An 18,571-nucleotide genomic window follows, 5' to 3' on the forward strand; every position below is an offset into this window, starting at 1 on the left:
AATAGGCTACAAGATTAAAAGCATCCAATTCCTGTTTTAAACAAATTCCAATTGGGGTATTACATCTAAAAAGTGACAAACCATGGTTAGTTTAAACTACAGTTTGTTGATACTGGGAAGTTTCAACAAACCATAGTTTAGACCAGGTTTCCCCAACCTGGTGCCTTTCATATGCTGCTGGGCTACAACTCCCATTATACCTGATCACTGTCTACATATGGGAGTTGTCTCTAGCAACATCTGGAAGGCACCAGGATGGAAAATCCTGAGGGGAAATATATGGGAACAAACTCTCAACTGCTTTAGTAATATGTTTCAACTTGGGTTTCAAGATATGGCCACCCCAGAGCAGAAGACACACTGATCATCATAAAATATGCCATCAGATGTGACTCACTCAAATAAAGTACTTCCACGCAGAAATCAAAAGAGCCAAAAACCTAAGTCACTTAAAATTTAGACATAGGACCAGACCAGGGATGTCCAAAAGGTCGATTGGGATCGACTGGTTGCTCCCCAGGAGGCTGCCACTGTTGATCGCGGGCTCCTTTTCCTTTGCTTTTGTCTAAGAGCACCTGGCCCCTCTCCCCTCCCTGCATTTTATCCTTTTATTTTTGCAGCGATATTTTGGTGAGCGAGTAATCCCCAGGCCCTGAAAGTTAGCCCCCCCCCCAACTGAAGTTTTTACCCTGCACCCCTCTCTAAAAAGCTCAACAACTTTGACCTGAACCTCAATAAAACAGGGGTAGATCACCAGTTTATAACTCTATGAGTAGATCACAGTCTCCTGGAAGTTGGCCACCCCTGGACTAGAGGATCGGGGGCTTATGAGTGATCTATAGAATAAGACTGAAAAAGAAAGGGAAATGTTCTGAATCATACAGCTGAGCCAAAAATAGGGTTGCCATATTTCAAAAAGTAAAAATTCCTGACACCCACAAAGCTGTATAGCTTTTTCAGGAAGACCCCAAAATTGTTGAGGTTTCATGGTAAAACCTCCCCCCAAAATAGTGCTTTTAAGCTTTTAAAGCTCTTTTGCATTGCCATACACCTGTGTTTTCCCAAACATTTTGCCGTTTCGGCACAATTCCCCCAACACCACTTTTGCACCTGAAAACCAGGACATGTCAGGAATTTTCCTGATGTATGGCCTAGCCAAGAATGATGTGGCAGGAGGACGGGGGCAGTAGCCGAACATTCCAGGACCAACTGCAAACCACTCAAAGCTGAAAAGGGCCAAGGCAACCTACAGATGCTAAAACTGTCCTCTCTCATAAAAAAATAGCTAAAAGGTGCCTACTGACATGGCAGCACCTCTATGAGAAGAATGTGTCCAGTGAAGAACAATCCAAGGCATATGTCACTTAACATGTTTGGTTGCAGTCCACAGGAACAAATTATTGTATTTGTTTCATCAGATAACTGGATTACCTTCTGGTTACGTGGTGAGTATCAGCAATAGAGCAATATTATTATTTTTTCCTTCTTTCAAAGTATCACTAGTTATGCTTTTCATGGGATATACACTCACTTCAGCTTTAATATCACAACCCCATTATGCCTAAAGTATCACAGGAGGCCTTATAGAGGTAGTCAAATAAGATGGTTGCACCCAAGTAATAGGGAGCATAAAATCTGGAAGGTAGGACTTGAACCAATGCCTTCAAGAAAGGAGATTCCAACTAAACATTCAGAAAAAACTTTCTGACAGTAAGAGCTGTTCAACGGTGGAATAGACTCCCATGAGAGGTGGTGGACTCTCCCTCCTTGGAGGTTTTGAAGCAGAGGTTGGATGGCCATCTGACATGGATGCTTTAGCTGAGATTTCTGCATTGCAGGAGGTTGGACTGGATGACCCTTGGGTTCCTTTCGAACTCTTGAGATTCTATGATTCTATAAAATCAACTGTCACGACATGAGTGCAGCACAATCAATCACACCAGATGGTATACCAACAGCCAATCACTTCCTTTCCATGTTGCACTTAAGCACTGATAATCAGAGGACTTTTTGTACCTTCTACCACAAAGCTGATTATACAAAAGCAATTACACAAAATCAATTTACGTAGCCCCGCAACCTTCCAACCATGCACCTGGCAGCCAGTAGCTTCTTCTTCTTTGGCGATCACTCGTAGCCGAGTAAGATTGTCTTCCATAAACATGGTTTTAACAATGAGTCCGTAAGTGACTGTGGAGGCCAATTCTGGATCCACACGTCCTTCCACAGTTGGTTTCCGGGCAGGAGTTGATCACGGTGTGGATTTGTCAAGCGTGCATTCCTCTTAGTACGTTTCTCCCTTGCGTCCTGAGCATTTTCAAAGCTCATGACACCTTTGGTAAAGGTTGTTCTCCAACTAGAGCGCTCGCAGGCCAGGGTTTCCCAGTTGTCAGTGTTATACTACAATTTTTTATATTTGCCTTGAGACAGTCTTTAAACCTCTTTTGTGGATCACCAGGATTACGCTTTCCATTTTAAAGTTCGGAATAGAGTAGTTGCTTTGGAAGATGATCATCAGGCATCTGCACAACATGACCAGTCCAACGAAGCTGATGAATTTTTGTCTGTTCAACTAATAGATGATTAAGTAAAAGACCTCAAACACATATGGTTGCTTCACTGGGAATTAAGAGAATTTCCATTACAGGTACTAAGGGCATGGCAGTCTCTCTTGCTTGTACTAGATAACCAAAATCCCTCATTTTAGGGAACAATTATTACAGCCTGCCACCAAAAGTAGCTAAATGGTGAGTTCAGGTTACATTATTTTCATGGCACCAGTCAAGGACAAATCTTAATTCATTTGTTTGATATCTCACCCCCATTAGATGTCTGCCATCCCTGGTGATAGATCCTTAAGCATACTATTATATAAGGCACACTGAAAACCCAAATTGTTGATTCTCTTTAAGGAATACTAAGAAAATGCTAGAAAGCAAGTGTTAATTAGCAGGAATTCATACGCTACATATTAAATAATTGTGCAATCGTAAAACTCCCAGGTGCCTCAGCAATGGAATCCAGTACAGTATAAAATTGTTAGAATAAACAACTAGGTAAATCAGGATGTCAGCTGTGAAACATGTTAGCTATACCTAAAAGGTTAATCAATCTGGCAACCTCACTTTTATTTGATGGAAAGCAGACCTGTGCTGGTTTTAGCCTGTAAGAATATACCAGCACCTAACGCTTTTCCGTTCACTGTGACTTTCAATTCCTTTGTTTTGGGCAGGCAGTACACTGAAATGTTCAAGTAGTAGGATTACTGTAAACTTTTTTTTTATTCCCTGTATACAAGAGAAGGAAAGAAAAACAGAACTAAAAAAGGTGCTAAGGATAGCCACCAGCCACTAACAGTACCCTACAGCCAAAATTGGCCAATACTGTATCATTCCCATGTATTTTTGCATATCCACTAGAAGTACACAGCAGTGAATACAGATAAACTGCCTTTTAGTTGAACGTTACTGTAACATATTTTATGTAGTTGATGTGTCTCCCTCCTTCATATGTGTAGGAGGGTACATAACACCTGACTGACTCATATCAAAAGTACCCAGCTCCCAAATCAGTTGACTTCATTTTTTTCTAGAATTATTATTATTATTTATTCAATTTACATACTGCCATTTATCCAAAGATCCCAGAGCAGTGCACAACATTAAAGACATACTTTATGCAGCATAATAATAAAAACATACGATAGGACATACTAATAGACATAATAATAATAATAATAATAATAATAATAATAATAATAATAATACCATAACAACAGTACCCCCACATTTAATAAGCCATAGATTATTTAATGGCTGAAGGCCTCAGTTCATTTTTTTTGCAATTCAAGTGTCATCCAAATAGGATACCACATAACATAGTACACCACTTTCTGCCCTCTCCTTACTCATAAGCCTGTAACATGGTACAGTCAGTTCCCTAGCGACTGACAGCTGAACTAGTACAACAATCCCAATTGTAGCTGCTACACCATGGTTGAAACAACGTCCATATCACAGGATCAGAAAAAGGGGCCTGCGTTACACTACCTACCCAAGCCTATGAATTCCTAGGTCAGCATATTTATCTTGCATCCTATACATTCTACAGATATTTAGGTTCATTAATGACAACAGGTCTACTCTGAGTACGGCTAGCACTGGATATGACCTTCTGGCACTAGACAGCCAAAGTTCAATGTATCTACAAGCCCCTCCCCACTTGTGCACAATGAGTATGTGTGTACCATTTTCAGCACCAAAACAGGGCGAGGCAGGGGTAGAATGGGGTGGAACGGGGCTCGGGTGGGGTTGAAACAGGGTGGAACAGAACGGATAGGACTCAAACGCATCTCTCTGGTGCATGTGGTCCTCAATAATGGAACCCCCACATAAGTGAGGATTCCCCTATAGTTCAAAGGAAGACTAATTCAGCCTCAGCACTGACTCTCATTCCGGATTATCCATAAAACCTTCCCCATTTTGAATAGAACAGCTTCAGGTTCCTCAAATGCATCAACAATCACAATTTTCCTCTGGATTATCCACACCAGAGATTATACAGAATGTGTATTTTGGATCAGAAGAAAATAATGTATCCTGTGTTTTTCTACAGTTTAATCAGCTTTTCATGTATACCATGGTGATGATCAATCATCTTTTAGAATGTTGCTAACAGCTTTGATCTTCTGAGACAATTCCAAACAACACTGAGCCTGTCAGTGTACAGATTTTAGTTTGACATAGCATCTGAAAAATTTCAGGAGGCCTAAGGATCAAAGTAGGCATATGCCAACCACCAAGCTATTGTGCTTGTTGTGTTGCACAGTTAATAATAAAGATTTTAACTGGGGTGATGGCTCACCATAAATAGTATATTACTCATACCAACTGATTTTAAGTTTTGTTTATGTTCCATTCAAACATCTAACATCAATTAATCACAGGAAAGACTGCACTACGGCAGAAAGCAAATCCTTTACAGTACTTCCTTTCTCTGAGCTTTAAGGGTAGCCATTTCTGCCACAATACTTAAGTCCCTAGCTTCAATACAGGAGTGGTACCTTCCTATCCCCACTTGCAACCTTGCTTCCTGCTCAGAAGGATACAACAAACTACCGAAGGCCAAGCAAAATATAGTTCCCCATTCAGATCCTGCCATTTCATTGATAACAAGAGGAGCTCATGTCATGAATGAACAAGCTCAGTGATGGGAGGCCAAAATACAACCCCAACTATGCAATGCAAAAGCCATCTACAAGTACAGGCCAGTAAGAAGCCAGTTGGCTATCATATGGTTTCTAAGCCTGGAAGGTAGAGGTCTCCTATGCTGGAATATGATACACATGCCAAACCTTTTCTTCTTATGGAAAATCTTATTCACAATAATAATAATAGTAATAGTAATAAAAATAATAAAAATAAAAATAAAAATAAAAATATTCAAGACCAAAAACTAGTTTGGTGGACCATGTTCTCTACATATGTTGTAGAAGGATAATCACACACCAGCACAGCCTCATCAAACATGACTCAAAGAGTAACTTTTACAGTTGAGAAAATATTATCTGAAGAACAGGAGAAAAGTCTAAAATTATAGCCCTTGTGTTCCCATGCTACCACACCTGAGCCAATATAATATACACAGACATATTCCGTATTTAATGTTAAGGAAGGTTAAGGAAGGCATGAAAAAATTAAATGGGCCAAAAGTAAACAAAAGAAACATGCTCTCCTGAGATGATTAACTAAAGCAGATAATAGCCTATAGAGAACTCCTCTGGCAAATCTTTGAAGTCTTCGATACAGTATTCTAGTGGCTCATATTAATGAGATTTGTTCAAATAGTTTTTAAATTAATCCAAAATGTCCTAATCTAATTTATAAATCTTCCTGACCCAATTGCTTTATAAAAAGTCACAGTTTCATCCATCTATTCTCCACAGTAGTCTTCCAGTTCAGTGATATAAATTGTTTTACATTTTCTGTCTCTTGTGATAAGAACATACACAGTCTTTTTGGCAGAAAGAGGACAACTGTCCACCCACAATGTACAGCTGTAATGCATTTATGTCTTTACCCATTAAGAAAAAAAACCTAATTAATAATTCCTATTGTCTTTTAAACAAGGATCTCAAAACAATCTGGAATACTTTCACAACACCCTAGTGATACAACAGGAGGTAACAATGCCCATTTTAAAGAGAGCTATGCGACTCTACAAAGCTGGCAAATAACATCAACAAGATAAAAAAATTCCTTCCAGTAGCACCTTAGAGACCAACTAAGTTTGTCATTGGTACGAGCTTTCGTGTGCATGCACACTTCTGAAGAAAGCTCATACCAATGACAAACTTAGTTGGTCTCTAAAGTGCTACTGGAAGGAATTTTTTTTTGTTTCAACTATGGAAGACCAACATGGCTACCTACCTGTAACTAGAACATCAACAAGGTCACATAGCACTAAAAGTATCACTATTCAGCATAGCATGAAGGAACTCCAAATCTAATCTTCCTCAGGTAACACTTTGTTATATCTGATAGAGCCAAACTATACCATGTTGATTCCAACACAACTCGTGTTTCATTCAATTAATGGGTAGAATTTGCAGATCATAAGGCATACTGCCAAGGTGCTTACGTGAGTTTCATTTGCTTTCACTTTAATTTCTTTGCTTAACTATGTGTTTTAAAACAATGTATATTTCCATAAATCACAAAACTGTTCCTGAGCCAAGACAGAAAGCAAGATATGGCAACCAGGTGAGAGAGGCTCAGTTTACTGTGGGTGACAACAATTGAAGTGGCAGACTCCTGAATTTTGTCTCAAATTTAGTCCCATACAAGTCTCTAAACTGTTGGTCCAAGATTCTGTGATGTCTGAAAATATGAAATAGTCAACTGTACTGACCCAAAGCTGCTATGAAATGTCTGCACATTTTCTGAAGACCTACCTTTGCACAAAAAAACAGTTTGTCTACTCCTCAACAGATTCATAACAACTGAGATTCTTCTTTGCTATTTATTTTTAGCCTTCTGTTGTATTTTGTAGTTTTATCATTTATTTTTAGGCTGTGAACCATCCTGAGATCTAGCGATGAACAGCTGTATACAATTTTTAAAAATAAAACTAAAATTTAAAATTTAATAAAAAAGCTGACTAAATCAAAATGAGTTCAGGTTACAGTCTGGGCAAGTGTTGAAGCAATCTCACAAATTGCTCAAAGTATGCAGATTCCTGATACAACAGAAAAATTGCTGCAAAAACCTTGATAGATGAGCAAAGCCTGTGATGAAATTTCATCCAAAGTCACATGAGAAATGTAGTGGGGGCAGGGTGACTGAAATCTAGTCTAGGATCCATTCATTCTGTTACCAAAATATTAAGTTGTGGTTGGAAGACTCTTCATCCCAAGCCTTGTGCAAAAGACATATGCTTGGGATCCCACTAATATATTTCTCATAGTATTCAGGGGCAAAACCTGGTTTTATTTCACCCTGGTCAAAGACCCAGTTTGGTGCCCCTTCTTGAGCATTTGTGTACACACACGCAGGCTGGAAGCCTCAATGGCACATCTCTGGAGGCTTCACAAGGGGCAAAAAAACCCGGATAGTGTCCCCATAGCTATGGCCCTGTAGTATTTGATAACTTGGAACATTCTCACTACAGACATCCGACATGGTCTTTTATATATATATATATATATATATATATATATATATATATATATATATATATATATATATATATATATATAATATACCTTTTCATGAGACCCTTCAGGAATTAAGTACTGAATTTTAAAAATGCAGAAAGAAAGCATTACAGTGCACTCACTGCATCCAGATCACAGATCTGTTGTTTACCAAGGCCACCACTGTTATCAATATTTTTTCCACATTTGCCGTACCTAATTCTTACAAAAATTATTTGAAATTTAAAACTCTTCATACATCCCCCCAAACAATTTTGTATGATTCTTCCCCATCAAGAGTTTTTTTCTAAAGATTATATATAGATATTATCTGAAGACCCAACATGCAAATTCAAAGCTGGGGGACAGTAGGAGAGGAGTACCGTATTTGGAATGCTGTGTAGAGCAGAGCTTTCCAAACTGTGTGTCGTGACACGTTAGTGTGTCAACTGCAGTGTGTCGGTGTCTTGCGTGAACGCTCCCCACACTCCTTTTGGGGCTGGAAAGGGGTTAGTTTAACCTCTGGTTTCCTAGTAAAACTGAATTATTGTGTCGTGAAATGATGCATGCCTAAAAAGTGTGTTACCAACACAAAAAGTTTGGAAAGCTCTGGTGTAGAGTTCTGGTTGCTTTGCCTCAAAAAAGATATTGTGAAGCTAGAAAAGGTCAACAAAAATTCCCAAAGCGATAGAGAAACTCCGCTAGGAGGAAAGTTGCAACGTTTGGGACTTTGTAGGTTAGAGAGCAGGTGAGTTAAGAGGTGATACGATATAGAAGTTTGTGAAATTATGCATGGGATGGAGAAAGCGGCCAGAAAAGTTTCCCTCTCTCTCTTTTTTAACACTAGAAACTCATGGATATGCAACAAAGCTGAATGACTGAGGATTCAGAACAGACAAAAGAAAGTCCTTCACGCAGCACACATTTAAACTATGGAATTTGCTCACAAGAGGCACTGCTGTTGCACTCAGGTCCTGCTTGTAGAATTTCTAAGGGATTCTGGTTGGCCAATGTGATAGCAGGATACTGGACTTGATGGGCCAATGGCCCCATCCATCAGTACTGTTCTTCTGTTGGATACCTTTCGTTATCAATAATGTATAACTTTACTTACATGTTTTAATAGAATTTCCTCCTCTGTTTTCAGTATACAAATAATCAGTAATGTTCAAATCCCACTGTATTTGTTTGGTTAAATTAAAATGTCTTTTATGTATTTAAACAAATGTATGCGGCTAAGAAGCCAACATCATTATTAAGCATGTTCTTCTGTGTATGTCTTGATCTAGAAATCTGATATTTTAATTTAGAGTCTTATTTTGAAGGAAGGTGGTTTTGGATACAGCAACTTAATTATATGTTATGATTTACAGTGCAAATTCAAGAAGAATGTATAGATCTGAAATTTATGGGCATGATCCAGCAAACATTAAATTGCTTGAAAAATATCAGTAGAAGAATTAAGCATATGCTTAGCTCTCTCCAAGTGAAATCAGTAAAACTCAAAAGTGTATAACTCTGTCTACATTTGTTTGTTGTTGTTTGGTTGTGTCCGACTCTTTGTGACCCCATGGACCAGAGCACGCCAGGCACTCCTGTTAGTAACTCATGTTAGTAGCTTCGAGAACACTGTCCAACCATCTCATCCTCTGTCATCCCCTTCTCCTTGTGCCCTCAATCTTTCCCAACATCAGGGTCTTTTCCAGGGAGTCTTCTCTTCTTAAGAGGCAGCCAAAGTATCTGCTCCAACTACCGCACAATTGCGCTCATTTCACATGCTAGCAAGGTTATGCTTAAAATTTTACAAGACAGGCTTAAGCAGTATGTGGGGCTGAGAACTCCCAGAAGTGCAAGCTGGATTTCGAAGGGGCAGAGGAACCAGAGACCAAATTGCAAACATGCGCTGGATTATGGAGAAAGCTAGAGAGTTCCAGAAAAACATCTACAGTACTTCTGTCTACATAGTGCCACATACATTTGAGCATAATTTAAGCTTCTGCTTAACATTGTTCTTGTTGACTATATTGAACTGTGTATGATAGCACCTTATGCTGCAGTTTCTGCCCTGTGTTAAGAGTGGGATAAAAGTATATCAAATAAACAGAGATTTCCACCCCCCTTGAAATAATCTTCAAAATTTATAGAACGATTGAAAGAAAAATGCTGTTTCAGTAATATTCCCTTCTTCTTATATAGGTTTAAGGACTACAAAAATATCCCTGTAGTATTTAAAAGCACAACCCTGTTGTTGCAAGGAACAGTTTGATCACTAATACACAAGACAGGGTTCACCTGAAATTAAGCAATCAAAGCAATTGAGCTTGATCTCAATCAACCAAACCCTTAACCTTTCTTATTTCAATGGCACTACTCCAATTAGCGCTCCATCACCATTTCCATTACAGACACCCACTCCTATGGGTTTTATTGTCTTGGTGATTTCCATTCTCAACAGGATGAAAGTGGGCCTGTAAGTTTCCAGCCAAAATGCAAATTACTGTATAGCACATACGCCTGTTTTGTTCATTTCCTACCAAAAAGGAGAAGGGCCAATGTTTTGTATGAAATCATGATGGAAAATAGTACTGACAGGAGTACAGGTAAGCAGGAAAAACATTGTGGTAGCTAACCAGCCAGTATATGTGGTATGCTGAGTACCTTCTTCCAGTTAATAGCTTCAGTACCTGCTCTCATAAGGCATGTCAACATGGCAAATTCTTGTGCACTCTAAGTTTGCTGCCATAGTGCAAAACTGAGAGTGTGAGAACCAGCCATCTCAAGAAAAGAAGCTACAATGTGGTTTTATCCACAAACACCAATCCTTATCTTTTGTGGCTGCCTGTGTACATCTCATGATTATCTGCACATGCCAGTTATGTACCTGAGTTTATGTGTGCATGCACATTTTTAGCACAGTTCCTGACTGTACAAAGGAAATCTTTGTGTGTTAGGAATAGAGTGCCACCATGACCCAGCTTCCTCCCCATCTACATTCACAGTATAGGATGGTGTCACAAAGCTTGCTTGTATTTCAGGCCTCAGCTGAAGGCATACTATTGCCATGATTTTGCCTAAAACTAATTCTTCTTGACATTGTCTCTGTTTTTTTTCCGTATCAGGAGAAATACTAATTCCACACCCCTGTTTGCCTAGGTCCTGCTTCGGAAGAGATTGCAGCTGTCTCTTCCTGCAGTCTTACTTCTCTGTATGTTGCTCTGCGGACCTTCGCTTAATATGGAAGGGGAAGAAGATCAAACCTATCCATTCTTAAGGAAATCAGCCCTGATGTTGGGAAGGATGGAGGGCCCAAGGAGAAGGGGACAACAGAGGACGAGATGGTTGGACAGTGTTCTTGAAGCTACCAACATGAGTCTGACCAAACTGTGGGAGGCAGTGGAAGACAGGAGTGCCTGGCGTGCTCTGGTCCATGGGGTCACAAAGAGTCGGACACGACTAAACAACAACAGCAACAAACAACCCAGGAGAATGGGGTGCCAGGTCAAATTCTGTCAATATGAAAAGGAACAAGAAACATGTATATATTTTGTTCACTGTAAGCTCCTCAAAGCAGGGACCAGTATTTTCTTTAGTTGCTAGACAACAATGTAGAATACCGAAGTACTGCTAATCAGCTGATTGACCTCAAATACTAAACATAGTTCAGATATTCAGTTGAACATGATGCAATCCATATTCATATTCCAAGTTGCATTTTAAGTCCAATTGAATGGCAAGAGTGTTTAAGTCTTGGCTGAATGTAGGCTAAATGTGTCTGGAATCCTTAAACTGATTTGAGGGTTGCTTTTCTTTCTTCCTTTTTCTAATCAAGCAGTATACAAATTTTAGGTAATAAAATAAATAAATAAAAGCCCCTTGCATATACCCAAAGGGCTTCTGTGTGTACCTCGGAGCTCAGCCATCTGGACATAGCAACCTTCAATGTTATCTGGTGCTGCCATGAATATTTCATTAATATTCAGAAGAACCAAGGAAGGGAGGAGTCAAAAGGGAGTCTGAAAAGCCCAGTGCATGCAGGGGAGGTGCAGGTCATGCAAAACCCTTTGGGTTCTTGTAGTTTGGAAAAGGTCAAGGTAGAGCAACCCAGCACTACATTTGCTTCAAAGCAAGACAAAAGAGTGAATTCTATGTTTTAAGCATTTGCTGTTGTTTTAAAAACAAAATACAATTATTCATCCAAATTATTAATGAAAGGAATGGTGCCATGCTGCTTTTATTGTCGTCATTTGTATGGTTTTAGTGGATTTTATATATGTATATAAAATGTTTAATTGTTTGTGTTTTTAGTTGTTCTTGCTTCTATCTGTAAGCCACCTTGAGTCCCGTCAGAGAAAAAGGCAGGGTGGTGGTAATAATAATAATAATAATGTACAGTATTCAAACTTTTCTAGAATAATTTAAAAAACTGTAAATAAAATAATTGTCCTGCATGTAAACACATAATGACTTTATATAATGGAGCATTCACTACTTACAGCTACACAACTGATGCTTGTTGCTATGGCACTTAACTATTAATTTCTAAGAGAAAGTGAATATAAAACAGCCAGATGAACAACAGCCAGATAACATAGCTTCATCTCCAAATACTGGCAGACATTACTGCCTTTCTTAATTGTAATTTGCCCCTATAAGGAGAGAGGGAATTGCCTCATTTTGAGTCAGAAACAACGAAGGGCAGCTAATACACTGAATTATTTTAAACAAAAAACAAAAAAACTTTTTGGTAGTAAGTTCCGATGTAAAATGTAAGTTAGTGTACTTGAAAGCATTCAGATGAGCCACAGCCTTGCACACTGCCTCTTCCCTTCCTCCTTTTCCTGCACAGACAGGTAGAGCTGTTCAGAAACTTTCATTCATTTTTTGATGAACCATGGTTTCAAGGTTTGCAACTTTCAAACAAACCATAATTAATAACCCTAGTTTTTCAACTCAGACAAAAAGGCAAATTGGGGTGAAGCAAAAACTCTGAATGCTCAGCTGCATGGGAGGAGGAGGAGGGCTGGTCATAAAACCTCATGGCATCCAAAAGTGGCCATTGAGTCTGAACTGCATAAGCATTTTTTATACCGGTTGCACCAGGGGTCAGCAGCGTTTTTTGAGGCCGGTCCGGTCCACTCCCTGGCAGACCTCTTGGTGGGCCGGAGCGTGCACACCCGCACGTGCGCTCAAGCTATTTCCAGCGCTCTTCCAACCCGGAAGTCGGTCCCCACGGCGAGAGAAAAATGGCGCCACGAAAAAAAGAGCACGGAATCCCCACGCCGATCGACGGAACGGCCGTGGGACAGTTCTAGGAAGCTCATGGGCCGGAACCGGCTCCTGGGCCTTAGGTTGCCAACCTCTGGGTTACACTGAAACACATTCTAGCTTGTACTGATACAGCTACACAAAGCATACCCAAAATCAGCTATAACCACCAGCCGCAAAATAACTTTGGGAAAGGAAATACAAAGCTAGCAAAAAAAAAATGAAATAAACTATTTGTTAAATACAACATAAATCTGAGGCTGCAATTCATCTATGAGAAAAATGCCTTGAGAAAAATGCTGCAATCCTAAATACATTTTTTTTTCTAGGTAGGAAGTTCCATTGAGCACTGTACTTCTGAGTAAACATGCATAGGATTTCACTCTCCAAGAACTATGATTTAGCCACAGTTCCCAGAATAATCCACTACTTTTGTTTAAACAGCTCTGATACTTCCAGACTTATGTCCTCACTGGGTTCCAACACGATTCTGAGGCACTTCACAGTGCCATGTGACACATTCACAGGAAAATAGACAATAAGGCAGGATACTGAATCTATGCATTTGCTTCACCCCCCATGGAAATCAAGTGCAAACATGTAATTTATTTACCTTTTAAGTGGCTTCGGCCAAGCAATCTTCAGCTACAGCCAATCCAAAAAGGTCAATCTTCTTACCCTGGAAACAAAATGGATACCACAGTATGACTGACCAGGGCTAGCGACAATATGAGAGATATTTTCACAGAGATATTATCAAGGGCAACTATAAATAAAACAACAAATGAATCCAATTGCATTTAATGGTGAGTGACTTTCAGAGCAAGGTAATAAAAACAATCAAGTCACAGGACAGCTAGTTATCAGTACCAGCCATTGTGAAGCTCAGTTCAAACAAACAAAACATAATCTTTGGGGGCAAAGAAAAAACTCTACAGATGAAACTGACTTTGTTCTCTCTAGCACAAACTTTCGCAATCTTGATGTTTATCCATTTATTCTCACTTTAAATAATATATTACTCAGAAGCCTTTGTTCTCAGAGATCGGGTAGGTTTCAGTGCAACATATACATGTGGCTATGTATTGATTTAATTCTTTTAAGGCTTACTTTTATTACCACAGTCCTTATTGCTCTTGTTGTTAACCCAAAAAGATATACTTCTAGATAAGCTGCCTTGAGTATATCAACAGAACCAATTTCGTCATTCAGACATTTCCCCTACAAAATAAATACACATCACTGTTTTTAGGGAATTCCGTTGTAAGTCATGCAGAACACACCAAGTATACCAAGGATTACTTAGTGCCATTAAAAAGTGGAAAAGTACACAGTTATGTGATCTAAAGCGAGGGTGTGCTTTTTTTCCCCCCACGTAAACATCAGAGTATTCTCTTTCATGCAAAACGGTATGTAATCCTTTAAGAAACAAAACTTATCTTCCATTTTCTAGTCATATAATCAGTGTATAGAAGAAGTGGGGAAAATTTAATTTGCATCAAGTTAATAGATCAAACTACAAATAGCACTTAAATTTAATTCAACATCACATTATTAAACACTTTGGTAAGTAGCTTATGTGCTAATAGCAAATTGTTCGAAATTTAACTAAGCACTGATCATTTGAAGAACAGTACAACATTTGTAGACAACCCGTGAAGCTTTTTTTCAGGTACAATCCACTGAATGTTACAGGTGCTTAGTGTCTCCTGAAATCAATGGGAATTGGGTGTTATCTGCGTATACAATCCAATCTACATGTCTGAAAAGCAAGTGCTACATTACTCCTGGAACTACTGTATACTCTTCAGCTTTAAAAGGCTAGTTTGTTGTAAAGTATTCTGAAACAACCTTCCCCCTAACATTGTAGCCTTTCTCGTAAATTGACCTTTGGACATTAAGGGTCATTTAAACAAGTAATCTGTCACCTGTATTAGAAAATTATATACCATACTCTAAATTGTTCCCTTTTTTGCAACATGCAGATCAGTTATTTTTTCAATCTTCCAAGTACCATAATCAAATCTTCCTATGCATTTTTGATCTATTAACTTTTTATTCATCAATTAGTGCCAACTTTAATAATTATGCAGCTGTGCTAGAAACATCACTAAAAAACTTGGAGAACATGGAATATTCCACCACCACCCCTCTTCTTTACAACAGCTGTATTTGCAGGCACTGAGGCAATGCATTAGAAAAAAAAGTGTTTTCCTTCCTATATGCGTACACTGTTTAAATTTAGGCTTAAGCTTCCTAAATAACACATCAACAGCACATGCGTACTGGGGCCTCGCGTATATTTTGACATCTCATGCAATATATGAATTTGCTGACACATCTAATAAATTTGATTTTTCCATTAAAATCTCAAATTTGGACACACAAAATGCATTTTACACCACCACCAATGCCCCACACTGCATGGTTCTGCTGCTGAAAAAGTCTCCACCCTCTGTTCTATAGCAGCCTTCAAATTCCTATGAACTTAACAGTTTCACCCCCTCTTTTATGTTAGGTAAAGAGAAATGTGCTGTGCAGGTTCTAGTCCTTTCATTCCATCAGGTAAAAAAAGTATTCCTCCTTTCAGACAAACAGCAACACAGAAGTCTGGGCATCTTTTCCAGGGAAGGATGGGAGACTATTATATTACCTTACAACAAAGTGACACTCTTGGCCATGGTCATGTGAAAATATTTCTGAGGTATCCTTTAACACCCTTTAAATATTGAAACAATAAAAACAATATTTGCTGTTGTACCTTTGAAGCTCTGACAAAAGCTTTGTTTTAGCACTTACCACAGTGTGCAATAAGAGTTAATAATCAAATCTGCCCCAACCCCCACAAATGTTAAACAAAAAGATAAAAGAAATGCAAATAGCTATTGTCATGGAAAGTTAAAGTACCTGTCTGTATTTTTAAGAGAAAACTATTATCTCTATCAATCAAAATTTAAGAATACAATAGCGCTAATCACATAAGGTGCTTTGACTGAGGTGCTTTTTCCTCATAAAGAAAGACTATAAAAGTAATATACTAACAATTAGATAAGCTATTTGCAATGTTGCTACGAAGCGGGGGGGGGGGACTTTAAGCAGTCTTATTGTTAATAAAATGCTTCTGAATGTGTGTGTTGATTTGCACCCAAGAAGCCTAAAAAGGTGCCTACACATTTTAATAAGATTGGTGAAATTTTATTCAGATCCTCATGCTTGCCAACATGTGGTAGAATAGCACACTCTTCTGTTTAAGAGGAGTTACTCAAATGAAGGAAATAGTTAATTGGTAACCCAAATTCTTACTTCTAGCCTCGATGTACAATAATCATATTTTCAACAAACATGAGGATTTTATTTGTCTTTCTCTTTAAAAAGCAAAAAAATTTTTTTTAAAAAAAACCTCATTTGACTTTCAAATAGAAGCCAGCATTCTCTTATAGGCTGCACGAATCTCATACAGAGTACATACATAAATACAGTTTCAGGCATGGGTTTTCATTTTTTAAAGCAGATTCAATCAGGGAACTGAGTTGGTGCAGTTGATAAGAGAACACACAGCAGCAATTATGTCTAGATTAAAAGTAACAGCAAGTGATATTTAAAATGCCTTTAGTAGACAGTTAAAACTAGCATGCCATTATGCTAACTCTGCCCCTCACACAGAAGCAATAGGACTGTCAGCTTCCCTCATCCCACTTTCTCTCTGCATTATCAGGTTCCCTACTCTATAGTCCTATTACTTTCTGCATCATAGCTAACATCTCTAGTGTGCTATTAATATCAATGAAGAGACGATTCAATTTCCACAAAAGAAAAAAGAAAAACCTACTCCCTAGTATAAAACAGACATTCTGGTGAGGACTCTAACAGAGGACAAAACAGAAACAACTGTCTTGTTGCTTTTTACAAAAACAAAACTATTGTGCATGCCATTTGAAAGCTTTTAGTAAACAATGAAACTATTCCCCCCCCCCACAGTGGCAAACATAAATGCCCGACAAACAAGCAAGTCAAACACATCCCCCTCTCCCTACTCTCAGAGAACAGTGTGCTGTTACCTGCACAAGAAAAAGTAAACCCTAAAGAAACACCTGGATTCATAAACCTTAAAGGTGGCAACAAACTCCCTAAACTACCAGGGCTCCTGCAAAGAGGTCTGAACAGGACAGAATTCTGAACATTTATAAAGAGGAGCAATAAAGGATAATGATCTTAAATAATACACACTTACCCATTAATGAAGAGGAAGACAAGGTCTGAGCTGTTGTAATAATTCCCAATCTAGCAAAGAAAAAGTTGAGAGTTCTGGAAAGACCGTACGGTTTACTTCTAACTAGCCAGATTTCCTCTGCCTCAACATTGGCTGCAGTGTAAGGAAGGACTGAAGGTATGTGGTCTAAACACAACAAAAGCCACTGCCTTACTCTAGATTAAATATGCAGGAAGAGGCCCCTTTGCATAAACACAAACACTCGGCAAATGAGTAACTGGCTCAAATCAGACGCCTGCTGTGCATTCTACCTGTTCTGATCTCTCAGGAGCTGCACAGCCTGTTTAATAGGGATGGTGGCTAAAAAAGATCACACAGCTACACGCAACCCGCCCCCCATAAATAGCAGCAATAACAACTAATAAATAGGAACAATATTAAGAACTGAATTGACATTTGCCGTTACAAAAGAAAACATTTCCTCACCCACACACCTTTCAAGGCAGAGAAAGACAAAAGAGACGTACAAGCAGGAAAGAATCCAGTAGGTAGAACATACTTTCTTTAATTAAACCTCAAATTCATCAGAATTACAGGTTTCGACTGAGTCTCCAAGCATGTATACTTAAAAGTAAATTCCACTGACATTGATTAAACTAATTTCTAAGTGGAAATGTTAAAGGCTAAGCTGTTGGGTTTGGGGGGCAGGAAGGACTTTACAACTTACATCTTTGAAGCATGTAAGAAAAAGAAAGGCAGGATTTGTTTCTTGTTGTTTCAAAATAGAAACAATTTTATTGCTCAAACTGTCATTCCCCCCCAAAAAAACAAAATGTACAGAATATTCTAGAAAGGCGTTGCTTTAGAAACAATCCAATATAAACAAATATACTTTCTATTAAGGTTGGAAGGGGGAGAGGAAATTTGATATTTATGTCAGACACTTTCCCCCCATCAGATGACCCAAAACAGTTTGCAGAACAATCCTATGCATGTTTTCTTGAAAGGAAGTAGTCCTCCAAAAGTTGCTAAATTATTATTAATTAAATTTTATATACATCTTGATTAACAAAACAAAACAGAAACCCTCAAAAGTTGACTACAAGTATGGCTGCTGGGAGCTGGAGTCCCACAAATATCTGGAGGGTGACAGGTTCCCCCAGCCCTGTTTTACACGCCATCCCCCATATGAATTTCCAAAGCGTATACATTTCATCTGTTAAAGACAAAATTTGACCATTTGTGTTAGTACATGGAGGCAATGTGAGCACTACCCTCCCTGTACAATTACCTCTGTTCATAGATAGACAAGAGTGACCCTGTTGATTCTCCTGGATATCTCAGCAGCTTTCATTAACATCAACTATGGTATCCTCCTAGAGCGTCTGCCCAAACAGGGACTG

At 38.7% G+C, this 18,571-nt stretch overlaps 1 protein-coding gene across 18 annotated transcripts in view; it reads right to left on the minus strand.

Moving 5' to 3' along the window:
• Positions 1 to 18,571, minus strand: part of FOXP1 (forkhead box P1) — a 548,710-nt gene that overhangs the window by 289,599 nt on the left and 240,540 nt on the right. For 15 of the 18 annotated variants that reach the window (XM_060271348.1, XM_060271340.1, XM_060271344.1 and 12 more), the window contains one exon: positions 13,572 to 13,637. The gene's annotated coding sequence lies outside the window, so the exon portion shown is untranslated. Of the gene's footprint in view, positions 1 to 13,571; positions 13,638 to 17,189; positions 17,240 to 18,571 lie in introns of all 18 variants that reach the window. The other 3 variants (XM_035106646.2, XM_060271341.1, XM_035106642.2) reach the window with 1 other exon arrangement.

This window comes from Zootoca vivipara, chromosome 2 (genome assembly GCF_963506605.1).
Source record: "Zootoca vivipara chromosome 2, rZooViv1.1, whole genome shotgun sequence".
In the NCBI taxonomy this organism is placed as follows: Eukaryota; Metazoa; Chordata; class Lepidosauria; order Squamata; family Lacertidae; genus Zootoca; species Zootoca vivipara.